Source organism: Tachypleus tridentatus, chromosome 8 (genome assembly GCF_004210375.1).
Source record: "Tachypleus tridentatus isolate NWPU-2018 chromosome 8, ASM421037v1, whole genome shotgun sequence".
Classification (NCBI taxonomy): domain Eukaryota; kingdom Metazoa; phylum Arthropoda; class Merostomata; order Xiphosura; family Limulidae; genus Tachypleus; species Tachypleus tridentatus.
Genome location: NC_134832.1, coordinates 132,830,395 through 132,850,905, shown reverse-complemented (window position 1 = coordinate 132,850,905; position 20,511 = coordinate 132,830,395). Strand labels below are relative to the sequence as shown.

General features: G+C 35.7%; 2 pseudogenes; both read right to left on the bottom strand.

The window, feature by feature from the left end:
* Window positions 1-789: 789 nt before the first annotated feature.
* LOC143223521 (heat shock protein 70 B2-like) lies at window positions 790-2,879 on the bottom strand (annotated as a pseudogene).
* A 6,723-nt stretch (window positions 2,880-9,602) lies between these two features.
* On the bottom strand, window positions 9,603-20,511 carry LOC143224014 (uncharacterized; annotated as a pseudogene).

Genomic DNA, 20,511 nt, shown 5'->3' with positions numbered 1-20,511 from the left:
TTAGAGATATTGTTTTTTATTGGTTTCAAAGTGATAACTCGGGTTTCATGCTGATAAAAGTTACATTGTGATAATTGTTTCCTGCTAAATTATTCAGTTGTTGACGATTTAGTTTTTGTTTATTATTTGTCTCAACCGTTTGCACAGTTTCAAAATTCGAATTTTGTTTGTTTCTTGTTAAACACGAGGTTACCCTATTCACTATCTGTGCTACGTTCTGCACGAGAATCGAAAGTTGGTTTCTAGAGTAACGAGCCTCCGTGCTTGTCAATCCCCCTCCCCGCCTCACCACAGCAGTGTGTGTTCGGACTTACAACGCCAGAAACTGGGCTTCGATTCCCGTGGTGGACAGAGCACAGATAACCCATTGTGTGAAGCTTTGTGCTCAACTTGAAACAAAGAAACTTAGCGCTTAGTCACTTGGAGTTCCAAACTCGTTATTATAAATGCTTACAAGTTTCCAGATTGGAAAAATTAGTCCATATTGAATACAAGTGTTTACTTTGTCTAATTGATTTATAAAGTAAATGGAGTTAGATGTTGTACACATTTTAATCTAAAGTTTTAGCTGTTTGGTATCCTTACCGATCACCCAATTAATTGGAAAAATGGCAAACTTACGTCATCATGAAACGTGACAGTCCTCTCATAAAAAACAACAAAACAATTAACGGATATAAACTTCATATTTACTACTTACATTACAAGATATGAACGCACCAGAAAAAACCGTAATTAACAAAAACTAGCTTTATTTATATAAAAATATAACGTTGACTAGGCTAAGACGATTAAGAACAACTTTCATATTATACATACATTCTGATGAAAATAAATTAAAATGAAGCACGTGAGAAAATATTGTTCCGAAAATGTGTTATATGATTTATCACATGTTTTAGTTTTACATTATATACAGTTTATTATATTTTCTACAATTAATCCACTTCTTCAACCGTTGGACCAGATCGTGAACTCTTAGAAGTATTTCGAGAATCAGTTGTTTGATGGAGTTTGGTCATAATAGGACTACATTCTTGTTGAACTTCTTTAAGTTTATACTCAAATTCATCCTTCTCTGCTAGGCTGTTGTTGTCTATCCACCTAATCGTGTCCTCGCACTTTTGGTTAACTTTCTCTTTGTCAGCAGATGACAATTTTTCGCCACTTTCATTGACTGCCTGTTTTACACTATACACGTAACTCTCTAGCTGATTACGAGCACTTACTCTTTCTCGCTGTTTTTCGTCTTCTTGTTGGTACTTTTCAGCGTCTGCTAGCATCCTATCAATCTCGTCCTTCGACAGTCGTCCTTTCTCGTTGGTGATCCTTATACTTTCAGCCTTTCCTGTGCTCTTATCCTTGGCCGAGACATGCAGAATGCCGTTTGCATCAATATCAAAAGTCACCTCAATCTGAGGCACACCACGATGTGCTGGAGGTATACCCATCAGTTCAAACTTCCCCAACAGATGGTTGTCTTTAGTCATTGCTCTTTCTCCCTCAAATACCTGGATGGTGACTCCAGGTTGGTTGTCAGAATAGGTCGTAAAAACCTGTGAGGTCTTGCAAGGGATTCTGGAATTTCGTTCTACAATTTTGGTCATTACTCCTCCAGCAGTCTCTATACCAAGAGACAAAGGTGCTACATCTACTAGTAACACGTCCTTGATGTTATGACTGGTATCACCACTCAACACGGCTGCCTGGACTGCAGCTCCATAGGCCACAGCTTCGTCAGGGTTGATCGACATACATAGATCTTTACCATTGAAGAAATCCTTTAACAACTTCTGGATTTTGGGGATCCGAGTGGATCCTCCAACGAGAACTATTTCACTAATCCTATGCTTGTCCATCTTGGCATCAGAAAGAGCTCGCTCAACAGGTTCCAGTGTACCTCGAAAGAGGTCCATACACAGTTCTTCAAACCTGGCACGGCTGATTTTGCTGTAGAAGTCGATGCCTTCAAAGAGGGCGTCAATCTCAATAGAAGCTTCTGTACTGCTGGACAGTGTTCGCTTGGCTCTTTCACAAGCAGTTCTCAGTCTCCGAAGAGCACGAGGACTCTTGTGCAGATCCCTTTTGTGCTTTCTCTTGAACTCTTCTACAAAATGGCTAACCATCCTGTTATCAAAGTCCTCACCACCCAGATGCGTATCACCAGCAGTGGCTCTTACTTCAAACATTGAACCTTCGTCAATGGTGAGTATTGACACGTCAAAGGTCCCACCTCCTAGATCATATACGAGGATATGCTTTTCACCTTGAAGATTTTATCGAGACCGTATGCTAATGCAGCAGCTGTTGGTTCATTGATAATTCTCAGTACATTAAGTCCAGCAATAGCTCCAGCATCCTTGGTAGCTTGTCTCTGGGAATCATTGAAGTAAGCTGGAACTGTGATTACTGCATCTTTCACCGGCTGGCCAAGGTAGGCTTCAGCGGTTTCTTTCATCTTTGTTAGAACCATGGCACTGATTTCTTCAGGATTGAATAGCTTATTTTCCCCTTTAAATGAAACTTTCACTTTTGGCTTACCGTCTTGATTAACGACAGTGAAAGGCCAGTGCTTCAGGTCTTGCTGGATCTTTGGATCATCATACCGACGGCCGATGAGTCTCTTGGCGTCAAATACTGAGTTTTCGGGATTCAGAGATACTTGGGATTTTGCTGCATCTCCAATCAATCGCTCTGTATCTGTAAAGGCAACGTAACTTGGCGTTGTTCTGTTACCCTGATCATTGGCAATGATCTCGACTTTTCCGTTTTGGAAAACTCCCACACAAGAGTAAGTTGTTCCGAGGTCAATACCAATCGCTGGTACTCTTCCACACGACATGTTTCCTTGTATAAGTCAGACTTTTCAACTTAATATGCACTATCAGAACTGTTAACAGCAAGTAATTCGAAAATTCTTTCAAGTACTACTCGATTGCAGAACGTTTTCGAACTTTTCGTTGAGCGCAATATTTATATTCTTTGTAACTTTTCTCGAAGTTTCTCGAACGTTGACTCATAATGCTTTTAGACAGCGCCCTCCCGCGTGTTCTTTAGCCAATCACGGCTTTCCTTCTAGCTAACAGTAGGTGTACTATCCTCTTGAGGTAGCTTCGGGAAAATTCTCGACAAGTAATGTACGTGTAGCGTGCAAATGTTTTACCTTATCGAAGGAATGCAATTCGAACAGTTTAGTTTTCACAGATCATTTGTGTTTAACTTCAAAAGATTTGATTTGAATAGAAATGCAGGTTAGTAATTAGGTCTACAGACGGGAGATGGACGTTTCTGCCGAAGTGTCGACATTTACTCCATTTCGTAAAGTAGGCCTAATTTACGGTGTTTATAAATTTTCACCATCACAATGAGATTAAAAGTTAGTACTGATACGTTCCGAATATAAAATTAGCATATCATACGTGCTATTACGCTGTGTTATATACACTGAGAGTTTACGAATAATGTGTTAAGTAAAGTAAAGCTAGAACTAGTATTAAACTTTGTGTTTCGAAAAATAGTTGATAAAAGAGCTTGTTTCTGTTGGTTTTTTTATTTTTATTAAGAACTTGTGATCAGAGTAAAGTGACTATAAATAAATGTTTATTAAAACTCGAACATCTTAATGTCGCAAGGAAATATATAGTGAAATAGAAAAGAAGCCTGTACGTGATATTCATTTACCTGTATCTATAGCTATATGGCCATACGGACCTCCATGGTCTTTTAAAACTATTATGCAACTAATTACTTGTGATTTCTTTACGACATTATTGATCGTGTTTCCCTAACAGCATGCGAGTTCCATAAAATAGTGTATAATATGATATCAGTGTAACAATCAGACAAATATTTTACTTTTTTTAATTTTTCAAAGTTTGTAAGTGTTGACGCTTGAAAACGTGATGAAGAGGCAAGCTCTGCTGTCAAAACATTTGTTTACGTTACACAATTTACTAGAAATAACCTTGTGTTGTAGTCCAGTTCCTTTTTAAACTGTCCAGATTTAGTTGGTGCCCATTAATGATATTTTATTCTACTAATTTATTAGTCCATTTTATTTTAGTGATGAATATGGTTGAAGTGAGACGGCATGTTTCAAGATGTTCTAACATGAAGTTAGTTTTAAGAATTAAATTAATGAACTGCCAAAGTCTGAATTGGAGGAAATCATTACTCCAATCAGCATAGTGTGCAACAAAGACAGCGTTTTCACTTGCATTTGTGAGGAATGTAATCATTACGTATTTTGAATGGCAAAAAAGACCAGTTTTATTAATTGTTTGATTTTAATTGAATTGAACGTGGTAACTGTGTGTGAGGCACAAGAATACATTTAATAAATACATATATAAACATATTATTGCTTTATGTGATTTAAGAAGTATGATGCTGAAAGCTTTTTGAAATTGTAAGCAATATAATCACAGTTTAACTCCTCAACTTAACTGACTTTTAATCTAAAGAAGTAATACATTGAGGTAGGTAAAAGTCAGTTGGAGTAGTAATGTGAACTTGAATAATGAAAATAAATTTCTCAAACTTGTAGTAACATTTCATTTTGGAGTTTATACGTAAATTTTTCTAATTCTAATTTGCAAGTATTGCTCATTTTTAGAATATTTTAATGCAAAGAGAGAGGTGTCACATGGTCCATCTTTGATCCAAGGTTTACATATTTTGTAATTTCATTGATAAACAGTGTGCAACATTAGCTAACCTCAACGGATAATTGCATATACGAGTACATGGTAAAGCATCTGTTATATATTGAGATTTGACAACAGTTTCTAACAGGTTAGTAGTAATCATCTTTGTATGTTGTTTCCAATTTAAGTTATAATGACTTTCATTTTTTTAACTGATTGCTAATGTTGCTGATGTGCCAGAGCAGAATGTTTGCAATCCTGCTCTTTGTATTAGTCAGATTTCAAGCAAGTACTTGTAAAATTAAAAATTTGGCCGAAACAAACAAACAAACTGTATAGAATTTAAGATCTAATGTGGGGAACTTCCATGCCTTCCTGGAACTAACCTCGGTGATATTAATTACAGTAAAGCTATTTATTAGATTCTAGGGAAGGTTTATTTAAGTGGTGGTGATGGGGCTTCTTTCTTTTAAGAATTCTAAAATGTGAAAGATATTTAGTTACATGTTTTTTGTTTTGAAGATGTATATATCGAAGCAAAGAAATAAAATATGTCAATTAGAGTCACTTGTTGTCATTTGGATTATTTTGTAGAACAATATAAACGAAATACATATTTGAAGCTTGTTAATTACTATATGTGTGTGGCAAGATAAATATTCATTTGCTAAAGTACTATATGAATGATCACAACAGTTGTAACTTTAAATCCTGTTATTTCTGAAGGATCTAGTTCCTAATTAATAGACCAACTAGATTAATTTTAATGTGTTGTAATTTAACTGATAACATCTCTACCAAGAATTCTTTGAATCTGGCTACAGGGAGCATAATAAATAACTCATATCTGATCATATATCAGTACTTATTCAAAGTCAGTCTGTTAGCCTATCTAGATGCTTCAGCAAATCAACAATAAAGGATATGAGACATTTTTTGGAAGGTGCATTTAAATGATTTCAGATGGTGTGGATGATGCCTTCAAAGAACTGTTTAAAAATTTTAGTAATGGATGAGAAGAAAGGAAAGTAGGCTGACCACTAAACCATGGTTATTTCAATTTATATTTATTAAGATGTAAAAAACACAGTACTTGCATGGAAATGAGATGAGAAAAACAAACAGACTTGTGAAAGATATCAACAAGAAATTTCGAAAAGAACTTAATAAAGGGTAAGAATAAAAATATAACACAAAACACTTGCAGGGTAGTTGCAACGTGGTTTACACTAAACATTAGATGTATATGTACTCGCCTAAAGTTTACTCAAATTCTATAAAATTAATGATTTGATCTGGTTTAACTTTGTGATGTTTTTAATGTTCACTTTTCTACCATACGAGTAAATCTGGCATTCTCACTAGAAAATCAAGTGTTGGATTCAAAATGTTCATTTACAATGTTAATGATAAAATACGTTTTCTTGAAACGTGTTACTACTGATGACGTCTTTATTTGATAATGCAACGAATAATCGTGAAGCTATCCATAACCTCAAAGTGTATCAAGAAATTTATCAAAATATGTATTCATGTTCTATCTTCTAGCCTATGTGAATTACTTAATAATTATGCATTACCAGAGGCTTTAAAGACAGCAAAAATAATTTTCTAGTTAAATTCTTTACACGATGCATTTTAATATCACTTCATTGTAGAAAGATTCTGAATAGTTGATTTACATTAAATTTACGTCTTTCTTTTAACAGTATCAAAATTTCAAATAATTCACCATTATTAATGGCCTGAAATGGGAATATAGTGTCAATACATTTCGTAATCAATGCCAATAAGAAGAAGGAAAATTGGTGAACTTGCATAGATGTAAAATGATGTACAACTGAAAAGACATCACTGGTGAAATCATGTAAATGCAATTTTGATTAACCTTACGAGTTTGAAAATGTTAAGAACATGGAAAAGTAATAATTTAATAGGAGAATAAATTTATTACGCCGCATTTGTCAAAATTTGGTAGTTAAATGTTACCCAGTCATTGAGAGATGAGGCTGTCAATATGTAACCTTTCACATTTTTCTGTATTGAAACTGGTCGACATGTATATTATGTTTTCCTATTCTTAACTAAAAAAATACACTGGGTGAGGTTTTCGTTAGCGAGAATTTTCTCATGATATTAATGAATAAACTTGCATCGTCCTAGTTCAATATTGTTTCTGTCAGCATAAAATGTTTTCTGGAGTCACAGCTTACAGGTTTCCCTGTATGTAAGCTTTGGGGGTTGATGTGCTGTACTGATATCTTTCTTTAAGAAATGAGTGTTACGTACATAACTTGTGGAGTTTTAATACAGTTCAAATTCATTTGATTATATAAATAATCATGAACATGCGTGCGTATGATTTTATAAATTTTAACATATCTTCATCAATCTGAACCGAACTTGCACAGTGTTAAAGGAGGGTTGGATCCCACTCGTAATTACGTATTGATAGAATGCTAGGGAGCAGTATGTCTTTCTTACGAGCATTGATACCTTTCTAGATTTTATTGCACTTTTAGTGGTTTTATTTATATAAAGAAGTGATAAAAGAAGCACAATTTCCTGCATTTAGTATATATATAAAAAGGAAAACGAGGCAGGTAAATATATGCCATGCTGAATGCTTCAGTTGCATTAAAATATGATTTTATTGAGAAAATTGGTGAAGTCCAAAATAATTAATTTCTGAAATACGAAGAGGAACCTCATAATTAGTACGAATACTTCTTGAATAGCCAGTTGGAATGTAAGTGAAATTGGAGACGGTAGAATGATTAAAGAAAACAAACGAACAAGAAGTAAAATAAATTAATTGGAAGGTAGTGTTAAAATGAATATATCCATAGTGTATTTACTCTACAATAAATTAAATACAAGAAAGGATCCGCGGCAGCCACTGGATGTTATAAAATGTTGAAATAATCCCACGACATAGAAATATAAGTACATAGAAAGTTTCAAAATAACTTGTTCTAAAGTATGGGATGCCTTAACTTTAGTCATTTAATGTGTAGGCTATGTATGTACAAAGATAATTCCACTTCGTGAAAGGTGGTAAAAGAACGCTCATTTCACAACTGAATTAATAGAAAGACGGTTTAATTTTATTCTCGAACAACAGATGACAGCACATTCTCATCACTTGAACTTCTACGTATTTGTAAATCACAATCTGAATATTTATGTGTACATATTGTACGATGATACGAAGTTTAACGTTTTTAGTTGTGGGTAAAATTGGCAAGCCTTATGTTAGTATTCAGGTTCGCTGAGGTCGAAGAGAAAACTGAAACGTTTTCACAAAATGAAGGTTTAGGGCTGTTAAAAGAAGAGTATATTGAGTAAAGCCAAGGAGGATGAGAAAACAAGTTTAGTGTTAAATATGAACATCTTTGTTTCCTGTTTACTATTACTATTTTGTTAAATAAATCAGCCCGGTTTCTACTGTCACATGTCATCTAGTGCTGGAGGCTGCAAAACAAGCAAAAGTTATCAAATCCTTAGCTTGTGTATTAAAATGAATGTTCTACACGAAGTATTTACAGATTTGTTACGTATTAGAACAGACTATTTTTACACAGAAACATAGTTGAGAAAAAAACATAATTCAGAGAAATGCCGTAATAATATACACGATAATATAAAATTTGTAACAGATAGGGGCTAAAACTGGTAATAGTAGAAAGGATATGTCGGTTCGAAAGTTCATGATTTGTGTTCTGTTTATTTCGTAAAAGTATCTAAATTGTTGGCGAGACGAGTGTTGTTGACGAGCTGTCTTCCTTCTCTGGTCTATCAGTTCAAAATTAGGAAAAGGTACACACATAAATTCTTGTCCCGGCGTGATGGGTTAAGGCCTTTCGACTCGTAATCCGAGGGTCGCGGGTTCGAATCCCCGTCGCACCAAACATGCTCGCCCTATCAGCCGTGGAGCTGTTATAATGTGACGGTCACTCCCACTATTCGTTGGTAAAAGAGCAGCCCAAGAGTTGGCGGTGATGACTAGCTGCCTTCTTTCATTGCAAAATTAGGGACGGCTAGAGCAGATAACCCTCGTGTAGCTTTGCGCAAAATTCCAAAACAAACAGAAAGTCTTTTGGGCGAAAGAAAGAAATATTTTAAAGTGCATTTAAACAGAGCATTTAACAAACGAGTAGGAGCTTTATTAGAGATATTGTTTTTTATTGGTTTCAAAGTGATAACTCGGGTTTCATGCTGATAAAAGTTACATTGTGATAATTGTTTCCTGCTAAATTATTCAGTTGTTGACGATTTAGTTTTTGTTTATTATTTGTCTCAACCGTTTGCACAGTTTCAAAATTCGAATTTTGTTTGTTTCTTGTTAAACACGAGGTTACCCTATTCACTATCTGTGCTACGTTCTGCACGAGAATCGAAAGTTGGTTTCTAGAGTAACGAGCCTCCGTGCTTGTCAATCCCCCTCCCCGCCTCACCACAGCAGTGTGTGTTCGGACTTACAACGCCAGAAACTGGGCTTCGATTCCCGTGGTGGACAGAGCACAGATAACCCATTGTGTGAAGCTTTGTGCTCAACTTGAAACAAAGAAACTTAGCGCTTAGTCACTTGGAGTTCCAAACTCGTTATTATAAATGCTTACAAGTTTCCAGATTGGAAAAATTAGTCCATATTGAATACAAGTGTTTACTTTGTCTAATTGATTTATAAAGTAAATGGAGTTAGATGTTGTACACATTTTAATCTAAAGTTTTAGCTGTTTGGTATCCTTACCGATCACCCAATTAATTGGAAAAATGGCAAACTTACGTCATCATGAAACGTGACAGTCCTCTCATAAAAAAACAACAAAACAATTAACGGATATAAACTTCATATTTACTACTTACATTACAAGATATGAACGCACCAGAAAAACCGTAATTAACAAAACTAGCTTTATTTATATAAAAATATAACGTTGACTAGGCTAAGACGATTAAGAACAACTTTCATATTATACATACATTCTGATGAAAATAAATTAAAATGAAGCACGTGAGAAAATATTGTTCCGAAAATGTGTTATATGATTTATCACATGTTTTAGTTTTACATTATATACAGTTTATTATATTTTCTACAATTAATCCACTTCTTCAACCGTTGGACCAGATCGTGAACTCTTAGAAGTATTTCGAGAATCAGTTGTTTGATGGAGTTTGGTCATAATAGGACTACATTCTTGTTGAACTTCTTTAAGTTTATACTCAAATTCATCCTTCTCTGCTAGGCTGTTGTTGTCTATCCACCTAATCGTGTCCTCGCACTTTTGGTTAACTTTCTCTTTGTCAGCAGATGACAATTTTTCGCCACTTTCATTGACTGCCTGTTTTACACTATACACGTAACTCTCTAGCTGATTACGAGCACTTACTCTTTCTCGCTGTTTTTCGTCTTCTTGTTGGTACTTTTCAGCGTCTGCTAGCATCCTATCAATCTCGTCCTTCGACAGTCGTCCTTTCTCGTTGGTGATCCTTATACTTTCAGCCTTTCCTGTGCTCTTATCCTTGGCCGAGACATGCAGAATGCCGTTTGCATCAATATCAAAAGTCACCTCAATCTGAGGCACACCACGATGTGCTGGAGGTATACCCATCAGTTCAAACTTCCCCAACAGATGGTTGTCTTTAGTCATTGCTCTTTCTCCCTCAAATACCTGGATGGTGACTCCAGGTTGGTTGTCAGAATAGGTCGTAAAAACCTGTGAGGTCTTGCAAGGGATTCTGGAATTTCGTTCTACAATTTTGGTCATTACTCCTCCAGCAGTCTCTATACCAAGAGACAAAGGTGCTACATCTACTAGTAACACGTCCTTGATGTTATGACTGGTATCACCACTCAACACGGCTGCCTGGACTGCAGCTCCATAGGCCACAGCTTCGTCAGGGTTGATCGACATACATAGATCTTTACCATTGAAGAAATCCTTTAACAACTTCTGGATTTTGGGGATCCGAGTGGATCCTCCAACGAGAACTATTTCACTAATCCTATGCTTGTCCATCTTGGCATCAGAAAGAGCTCGCTCAACAGGTTCCAGTGTACCTCGAAAGAGGTCCATACACAGTTCTTCAAACCTGGCACGGCTGATTTTGCTGTAGAAGTCGATGCCTTCAAAGAGGGCGTCAATCTCAATAGAAGCTTCTGTACTGCTGGACAGTGTTCGCTTGGCTCTTTCACAAGCAGTTCTCAGTCTCCGAAGAGCACGAGGACTCTTGTGCAGATCCCTTTTGTGCTTTCTCTTGAACTCTTCTACAAAATGGCTAACCATCCTGTTATCAAAGTCCTCACCACCCAGATGCGTATCACCAGCAGTGGCTCTTACTTCAAACATTGAACCTTCGTCAATGGTGAGTATTGACACGTCAAAGGTCCCACCTCCTAGATCATATACGAGGATATGCTTTTCACCTTGAAGATTTTATCGAGACCGTATGCTAATGCAGCAGCTGTTGGTTCATTGATAATTCTCAGTACATTAAGTCCAGCAATAGCTCCAGCATCCTTGGTAGCTTGTCTCTGGGAATCATTGAAGTAAGCTGGAACTGTGATTACTGCATCTTTCACCGGCTGGCCAAGGTAGGCTTCAGCGGTTTCTTTCATCTTTGTTAGAACCATGGCACTGATTTCTTCAGGATTGAATAGCTTATTTTCCCCTTTAAATGAAACTTTCACTTTTGGCTTACCGTCTTGATTAACGACAGTGAAAGGCCAGTGCTTCAGGTCTTGCTGGATCTTTGGATCATCATACCGACGGCCGATGAGTCTCTTGGCGTCAAATACTGAGTTTTCGGGATTCAGAGATACTTGGGATTTTGCTGCATCTCCAATCAATCGCTCTGTATCTGTAAAGGCAACGTAACTTGGCGTTGTTCTGTTACCCTGATCATTGGCAATGATCTCGACTTTTCCGTTTTGGAAAACTCCCACACAAGAGTAAGTTGTTCCGAGGTCAATACCAATCGCTGGTACTCTTCCACACGACATGTTTCCTTGTATAAGTCAGACTTTTCAACTTAATATGCACTATCAGAACTGTTAACAGCAAGTAATTCGAAAATTCTTTCAAGTACTACTCGATTGCAGAACGTTTTCGAACTTTTCGTTGAGCGCAATATTTATATTCTTTGTAACTTTTCTCGAAGTTTCTCGAACGTTGACTCATAATGCTTTTAGACAGCGCCCTCCCGCGTGTTCTTTAGCCAATCACGGCTTTCCTTCTAGCTAACAGTAGGTGTACTATCCTCTTGAGGTAGCTTCGGGAAAATTCTCGACAAGTAATGTACGTGTAGCGTGCAAATGTTTTACCTTATCGAAGGAATGCAATTCGAACAGTTTAGTTTTCACAGATCATTTGTGTTTAACTTCAAAAGATTTGATTTGAATAGAAATGCAGGTTAGTAATTAGGTCTACAGACGGGAGATGGACGTTTCTGCCGAAGTGTCGACATTTACTCCATTTCGTAAAGTAGGCCTAATTTACGGTGTTTATAAATTTTCACCATCACAATGAGATTAAAAGTTAGTACTGATACGTTCCGAATATAAAATTAGCATATCATACGTGCTATTACGCTGTGTTATATACACTGAGAGTTTACGAATAATGTGTTAAGTAAAGTAAAGCTAGAACTAGTATTAAACTTTGTGTTTCGAAAAAAATAGTTGATAAAAGAGCTTGTTTCTGTTGGTTTTTTTTATTTTTATTAAGAACTTGTGATCAGAGTAAAGTGACTATAAATAAATGTTTATTAAAACTCGAACATCTTAATGTCGCAAGGAAATATATAGTGAAATAGAAAAGAAGCCTGTACGTGATATTCATTTACCTGTATCTATAGCTATATGGCCATACGGACCTCCATGGTCTTTTAAAACTATTATGCAACTAATTACTTGTGATTTCTTTACGACATTATTGATCGTGTTTCCCTAACAGCATGCGAGTTCCATAAAATAGTGTATAATATGATATCAGTGTAACAATCAGACAAATATTTTACTTTTTTTAATTTTTCAAAGTTTGTAAGTGTTGACGCTTGAAAAACGTGATGAAGAGGCAAGCTCTGCTGTCAAAACATTTGTTTACGTTACACAATTTACTAGAAATAACCTTGTGTTGTAGTCCAGTTCCTTTTTAAACTGTCCAGATTTAGTTGGTGCCCATTAATGATATTTTATTCTACTAATTTATTAGTCCATTTTATTTTTTAGTGATGAATATGGTTGAAGTGAGACGGCATGTTTCAAGATGTTCTAACATGAAGTTAGTTTTAAGAATTAAATTAATGAACTGCCAAAGTCTGAATTGGAGGAAATCATTACTCCAATCAGCATAGTGTGCAACAAAGACAGCGTTTTCACTTGCATTTGTGAGGAATGTAATCATTACGTATTTTGAATGGCAAAAAGACCAGTTTTATTAATTGTTTGATTTTAATTGAATTGAACGTGGTAACTGTGTGTGAGGCACAAGAATACATTTAATAAATACATATATAAACATATTATTGCTTTATGTGATTTAAGAAGTATGATGCTGAAAGCTTTTTGAAATTGTAAGCAATATAATCACAGTTTAACTCCTCAACTTAACTGACTTTTAATCTAAAGAAGTAATACATTGAGGTAGGTAAAGTCAGTTGGAGTAGTAATGTGAACTTGAATAATGAAAATAAATTTCTCAAACTTGTAGTAACATTTCATTTTGGAGTTTATACGTAAATTTTTCTAATTCTAATTTGCAAGTATTGCTCATTTTTAGAATATTTTAATGCAAAGAGAGAGGTGTCACATGGTCCATCTTTGATCCAAGGTTTACATATTTTGTAATTTCATTGATAAACAGTGTGCAACATTAGCTAACCTCAACGGATAATTGCATATACGAGTACATGGTAAAGCATCTGTTATATATTGAGATTTGACAACAGTTTCTAACAGGTTAGTAGTAATCATCTTTGTATGTTGTTTCCAATTTAAGTTATAATGACTTTCATTTTTTTAACTGATTGCTAATGTTGCTGATGTGCCAGAGCAGAATGTTTGCAATCCTGCTCTTTGTATTAGTCAGATTTCAAGCAAGTACTTGTAAAATTAAAAATTTGGCCGAAACAAACAAACAAACTGTATAGAATTTAAGATCTAATGTGGGAACTTCCATGCCTTCCTGGAACTAACCTCGGTGATATTAATTACAGTAAAGCTATTTATTAGATTCTAGGGAAGGTTTATTTAAGTGGTGGTGATGGGGCTTCTTTCTTTTAAGAATTCTAAAATGTGAAAGATATTTAGTTACATGTTTTTTGTTTTGAAGATGTATATATCGAAGCAAAGAAATAAAATATGTCAATTAGAGTCACTTGTTGTCATTTGGATTATTTTGTAGAACAATATAAACGAAATACATATTTGAAGCTTGTTAATTACTATATGTGTGTGGCAAGATAAATATTCATTTGCTAAAGTACTATATGAATGATCACAACAGTTGTAACTTTAAATCCTGTTATTTCTGAAGGATCTAGTTCCTAATTAATAGACCAACTAGATTAATTTTAATGTGTTGTAATTTAACTGATAACATCTCTACCAAGAATTCTTTGAATCTGGCTACAGGGAGCATAATAAATAACTCATATCTGATCATATATCAGTACTTATTCAAAGTCAGTCTGTTAGCCTATCTAGATGCTTCAGCAAATCAACAATAAAGGATATGAGACATTTTTTGGAAGGTGCATTTAAATGATTTCAGATGGTGTGGATGATGCCTTCAAAGAACTGTTTAAAAATTTTAGTAATGGATGAGAAGAAAGGAAAGTAGGCTGACCACTAAACCATGGTTATTTCAATTTATATTTATTAAGATGTAAAAAACACAGTACTTGCATGGAAATGAGATGAGAAAACAAACAGACTTGTGAAAGATATCAACAAGAAATTTCGAAAAGAACTTAATAAAGGGTAAGAATAAAAAATATAACACAAAACACTTGCAGGGTAGTTGCAACGTGGTTTACACTAAACATTAGATGTATATGTACTCGCCTAAAGTTTACTCAAATTCTATAAAATTAATGATTTGATCTGGTTTAACTTTGTGATGTTTTAATGTTCACTTTTCTACCATACGAGTAAATCTGGCATTCTCACTAGAAAATCAAGTGTTGGATTCAAAATGTTCATTTACAATGTTAATGATAAAATACGTTTTCTTGAAACGTGTTACTACTGATGACGTCTTTATTTGATAATGCAACGAATAATCGTGAAGCTATCCATAACCTCAAAGTGTATCAAGAAATTTATCAAAATATGTATTCATGTTCTATCTTCTAGCCTATGTGAATTACTTAATAATTATGCATTACCAGAGGCTTTAAAGACAGCAAAAATAATTTTCTAGTTAAATTCTTTACACGATGCATTTTAATATCACTTCATTGTAGAAAGATTCTGAATAGTTGATTTACATTAAATTTACGTCTTTCTTTTTAACAGTATCAAAATTTCAAATAATTCACCATTATTAATGGCCTGAAATGGGAATATAGTGTCAATACATTTCGTAATCAATGCCAATAAGAAGAAGGAAAATTGGTGAACTTGCATAGATGTAAAATGATGTACAACTGAAAAGACATCACTGGTGAAATCATGTAAATGCAATTTTGATTAACCTTACGAGTTTGAAAATGTTAAGAACATGGAAAAGTAATAATTTAATAGGAGAATAAATTTATTACGCCGCATTTGTCAAAATTTGGTAGTTAAATGTTACCCAGTCATTGAGAGATGAGGCTGTCAATATGTAACCTTTCACATTTTTCTGTATTGAAACTGGTCGACATGTATATTATGTTTTCCTATTCTTAACTAAAAAAATACACTGGGTGAGGTTTTCGTTAGCGAGAATTTTCTCATGATATTAATGAATAAACTTGCATCGTCCTAGTTCAATATTGTTTCTGTCAGCATAAAATGTTTTCTGAGTCACAGCTTACAGGTTTCCCTGTATGTAAGCTTTGGGGGTTGATGTGCTGTACTGATATCTTTCTTTAAGAAATGAGTGTTACGTACATAACTTGTGGAGTTTTAATACAGTTCAAATTCATTTGATTATATAAATAATCATGAACATGCGTGCGTATGATTTTATAAATTTTAACATATCTTCATCAATCTGAACCGAACTTGCACAGTGTTAAAGGAGGGTTGGATCCCACTCGTAATTACGTATTGATAGAATGCTAGGGAGCAGTATGTCTTTCTTACGAGCATTGATACCTTTCTAGATTTTATTGCACTTTTAGTGGTTTTATTTATATAAAGAAGTGATAAAAAAGAAGCACAATTTCCTGCATTTAGTATATATATAAAAAGGAAAACGAGGCAGGTAAATATATGCCATGCTGAATGCTTCAGTTGCATTAAAATATGATTTTATTGAGAAAATTGGTGAAGTCCAAAATAATTAATTTCTGAAATACGAAGAGGAACCTCATAATTAGTACGAATACTTCTTGAATAGCCAGTTGGAATGTAAGTGAAATTGGAGACGGTAGAATGATTAAAGAAAACAAACGAACAAGAAGTAAAATAAATTAATTGGAAGGTAGTGTTAAAATGAATATATCCATAGTGTATTTACTCTACAATAAATTAAATACAAGAAAGGATCCGCGGCAGCCACTGGATGTTATAAAATGTTGAAATAATCCCACGACATAGAAATATAAGTACATAGAAAGTTTCAAAATAACTTGTTCTAAAGTATGGGATGCCTTAACTTTAGTCATTTAATGTGTAGGCTATGTATGTACAAAGATAATTCCACTTCGTGAAAGGTGGTAAAAGAACGCTCATTTCACAACTGAATTAATAGAAAGACGGTTTAATTTTATTCTCGAACAACAGATGACAGCACATTCTCATCACTTGAACTTCTACGTATTTGTAAATCACAATCTGAATATTTATGTGTACATATTGTACGATGATACGAAGTTTAACGTTTTTAGTTGTGGGTAAAATTGGCAAGCCTTATGTTAGTATTCAGGTTCGCTGAGGTCGAAGAGAAAACTGAAACGTTTTCACAAAATGAAGGTTTAGGGCTGTTAAAAGAAGAGTATATTGAGTAAAGCCAAGGAGGATGAGAAAACAAGTTTAGTGTTAAATATGAACATCTTTGTTTCCTGTTTACTATTACTATTTTGTTAAATAAATCAGCCCGGTTTCTACTGTCACATGTCATCTAGTGCTGGAGGCTGCAAAACAAGCAAAAGTTATCAAATCCTTAGCTTGTGTATTAAAATGAATGTTCTACACGAAGTATTTACAGATTTGTTACGTATTAGAACAGACTATTTTACACAGAAACATAGTTGAGAAAAAAACATAATTCAGAGAAATGCCGTAATAATATACACGATAATATAAAATTTGTAACAGATAGGGGCTAAAACTGGTAATAGTAGAAAGGATATGTCGGTTCGAAAGTTCATGATTTGTGTTCTGTTTATTTCGTAAAAGTATCTAAATTGTTGGCGAGACGAGTGTTGTTGACGAGCTGTCTTCCTTCTCTGGTCTATCAGTTCAAAATTAGGAAAAGGTACACACATAAATTCTTGTCCCGGCGTGATGGGTTAAGGCCTTTCGACTCGTAATCCGAGGGTCGCGGGTTCGAATCCCCGTCGCACCAAACATGCTCGCCCTATCAGCCGTGGAGCTGTTATAATGTGACGGTCACTCCCACTATTCGTTGGTAAAAGAGCAGCCCAAGAGTTGGCGGTGATGACTAGCTGCCTTCTTTCATTGCAAAATTAGGGACGGCTAGAGCAGATAACCCTCGTGTAGCTTTGCGCAAAATTCCAAAACAAACAGAAAGTCTTTTGGGCGAAAGAAAGAAATATTTTAAAGTGCATTTAAACAGAGCATTTAACAAACGAGTAGGAGCTTTATTAGAGATATTGTTTTTTATTGGTTTCAAAGTGATAACTCGGGTTTCATGCTGATAAAAGTTACATTGTGATAATTGTTTCCTGCTAAATTATTCAGTTGTTGACGATTTAGTTTTGTTTATTATTTGTCTCAACCGTTTGCACAGTTTCAAAATTCGAATTTTGTTTGTTTCTTGTTAAACACGAGGTTACCCTATTCACTATCTGTGCTACGTTCTGCACGAGAATCGAAAGTTGGTTTCTAGAGTAACGAGCCTCCGTGCTTGTCAATCCCCTCCCGCCTCACCACAGCAGTGTGTGTTCGGACTTACAACGCCAGAAACTGGGCTTCGATTCCCGTGGTGGACAGAGCACAGATAACCCATTGTGTGAAGCTTTGTGCTCAACTTGAAACAAAGAAACTTAGCGCTTAGTCACTTGGAGTTCCAAACTCGTTATTATAAATGCTTACAAGTTTCCAGATTGGAAAAATTAGTCCATATTGAATACAAGTGTTTACTTTGTCTAATTGATTTATAAAGTAAATGGAGTTAGATGTTGTACACATTTTAATCTAAAGTTTTAGCTGTTTGGTATCCTTACCGATCACCCAATTAATTGGAAAAATGGCAAACTTACGTCATCATGAAACGTGACAGTCCTCTCATAAAAAAACAACAAAACAATTAACGGATATAAACTTCATATTTACTACTTACATTACAAGATATGAACGCACCAGAAAAAACCGTAATTAACAAAAACTAGCTTTATTTATATAAAAATATAACGTTGACTAGGCTAAGACGATTAAGAACAACTTTCATATTATACATACATTCTGATGAAAATAAATTAAAATGAAGCACGTGAGAAAATATTGTTCCGAAAATGTGTTATATGATTTATCACATGTTTTAGTTTTACATTATATACAGTTTATTATATTTTCTACAATTAATCCACTTCTTCAACCGTTGGACCAGATCGTGAACTCTTAGAAGTATTTCGAGAATCAGTTGTTTGATGGAGTTTGGTCATAATAGGACTACATTCTTGTTGAACTTCTTTAAGTTTATACTCAAATTCATCCTTCTCTGCTAGGCTGTTGTTGTCTATCCACCTAATCGTGTCCTCGCACTTTTGGTTAACTTTCTCTTTGTCAGCAGATGACAATTTTTCGCCACTTTCATTGACTGCCTGTTTTACACTATACACGTAACTCTCTAGCTGATTACGAGCACTTACTCTTTCTCGCTGTTTTCGTCTTCTTGTTGGTACTTTTCAGCGTCTGCTAGCATCCTATCAATCTCGTCCTTCGACAGTCGTCCTTTCTCGTTGGTGATCCTTATACTTTCAGCCTTTCCTGTGCTCTTATCCTTGGCCGAGACATGCAGAATGCCGTTTGCATCAATATCAAAAGTCACCTCAATCTGAGGCACACCACGATGTGCTGGAGGTATACCCATCAGTTCAAACTTCCCCAACAGATGGTTGTCTTTAGTCATTGCTCTTTCTCCCTCAAATACCTGGATGGTGACTCCAGGTTGGTTGTCAGAATAGGTCGTAAAAACCTGTGAGGTCTTGCAAGGGATTCTGGAATTTCGTTCTACAATTTTGGTCATTACTCCTCCAGCAGTCTCTATACCAAGAGACAAAGGTGCTACATCTACTAGTAACACGTCCTTGATGTTATGACTGGTATCACCACTCAACACGGCTGCCTGGACTGCAGCTCCATAGGCCACAGCTTCGTCAGGGTTGATCGACATACATAGATCTTTACCATTGAAGAAATCCTTTAACAACTTCTGGATTTTGGGGATCCGAGTGGATCCTCCAACGAGAACTATTTCACTAATCCTATGCTTGTCCATCTTGGCATCAGAAAGAGCTCGCTCAACAGGTTCCAGTGTACCTCGAAAGAGGTCCATACACAGTTCTTCAAACCTGGCACGGCTGATTTTGCTGTAGAAGTCGATGCCTTCAAAGAGGGCGTCAATCTCAATAGAAGCTTCTGTACTGCTGGACAGTGTTCGCTTGGCTCTTTCACAAGCAGTTCTCAGTCTCCGAAGAGCACGAGGACTCTTGTGCAGATCCCTTTTGTGCTTTCTCTTGAACTCTTCTACAAAATGGCTAACCATCCTGTTATCAAAGTCCTCACCACCCAGATGCGTATCACCAGCAGTGGCTCTTACTTCAAACATTGAACCTTCGTCAATGGTGAGTATTGACACGTCAAAGGTCCCACCTCCTAGATCATATACGAGGATATGCTTTTCACCTTGAAGATTTTATCGAGACCGTATGCTAATGCAGCAGCTGTTGGTTCATTGATAATTCTCAGTACATTAAGTCCAGCAATAGCTCCAGCATCCTTGGTAGCTTGTCTCTGGGAATCATTGAAGTAAGCTGGAACTGTGATTACTGCATCTTTCACCGGCTGGCCAAGGTAGGCTTCAGCGGTTTCTTTCATCTTTGTTAGAACCATGGCACTGATTTCTTCAGGATTGAATAGCTTATTTTCCCCTTTAAATGAAACTTTCACTTTTGGCTTACCGTCTTGATTAACGACAGTGAAAGGCCAGTGCTTCAGGTCTTGCTGGATCTTTGGATCATCATACCGACGGCCGATGAGTCTCTTGGCGTCAAATACTGAGTTTTCGGGATTCAGAGATACTTGGGATTTTGCTGCATCTCCAATCAATCGCTCTGTATCTGTAAAGGCAACGTAACTTGGCGTTGTTCTGTTACCCTGATCATTGGCAATGATCTCGACTTTTCCGTTTTGGAAAACTCCCACACAAGAGTAAGTTGTTCCGAGGTCAATACCAATCGCTGGTACTCTTCCACACGACATGTTTCCTTGTATAAGTCAGACTTTTCAACTTAATATGCACTA